Consider the following 909-nt stretch of genomic DNA (forward strand, 5'->3'; position numbering starts at 1 on the left):
GAAATACCGCTAGGCATTTCGCCCGGCATGCTAACGATTCTTCCAGCTCACCGCCTGAATAATGATAGTAATAATAATAATAATAATAATAATAATAATAATAATAATAATTATAATGATGATAATAATAATAATTATAATGATAATAATAATAATAATAATAATAATAATATTAATAATAATAATAATTATAATTATAATGATAATAATAATAATAATAATAATAATAATAATAATAATTATAATGATGATAATAATATTAATAATAATGATAATAATAATAATAATAATGATATTAATAATAATAATAATGATAATAATAATAGTAATAATAAGTTTCTTACATAAATCAGAATCCTGAAATCTTCAGACGGAATAAAAGTGGGAATCTGTGTAATCCATGCCTTTACGTTCCGTAATACTACTAGCAGCAGCAGCACCAGGCACAGCGAGAACAGCAGCAACATCAACAGCAGCTGCAGAAGCGATAACATTTGCGGCAGCAGCAGCAGCCGCTACCGTCTAGGTGACGTTGATGATGATGCATTATAAGTAGTATTATTAAGTAGAGCGAAATTGTTAAACAGGATAGGGCAGATAAAATACTCACGAACACACACGAACACACGCACACATTAACATACACAAACAAACAGAGATTACACGCATACATCAAATATAAACACAGCCGCATCCACATACACATACGTATGCACATGCACACACACATACATACGCGCGCGCGCACACAGACAACTCTCTCTCACACACATACAGACACAGACACACACACGCTGAGCGAACTTATCGACTCGTGCGCACGCAGCCACCCACGCTGGAGTTTTAGTTATATTCTTGGGATTGTTCACTTAAATACATATATACATAAGGTATATATATATATATATA

The 909-nt window shown here is 31.8% G+C and overlaps 1 protein-coding gene across 10 annotated transcripts in view; it reads right to left on the bottom strand.

The window, feature by feature from the left end:
* The window catches only part of LOC106869641 (gonadotropin-releasing hormone II receptor), a 575,980-nt gene that overhangs the window by 535,759 nt on the left and 39,312 nt on the right, over positions 1 to 909 (bottom strand). For 6 of the 10 annotated variants that reach the window (XM_014915457.2, XM_014915456.2, XM_052971646.1 and 3 more), the window contains exon 1: positions 345 to 741. The exons of 3 other annotated variants lie outside the window; for them this stretch is intronic. The gene's annotated coding sequence lies outside the window, so the exon portion shown is untranslated. Of the gene's footprint in view, positions 1 to 344; positions 743 to 909 lie in introns of those variants that run through there. One more of the 10 variants, XR_001409422.2, reaches the window with a different exon arrangement.

The sequence above is a fragment of the Octopus bimaculoides genome, chromosome 11 (genome assembly GCF_001194135.2).
Source record: "Octopus bimaculoides isolate UCB-OBI-ISO-001 chromosome 11, ASM119413v2, whole genome shotgun sequence".
In the NCBI taxonomy this organism is placed as follows: Eukaryota; Metazoa; Mollusca; class Cephalopoda; order Octopoda; family Octopodidae; genus Octopus; species Octopus bimaculoides.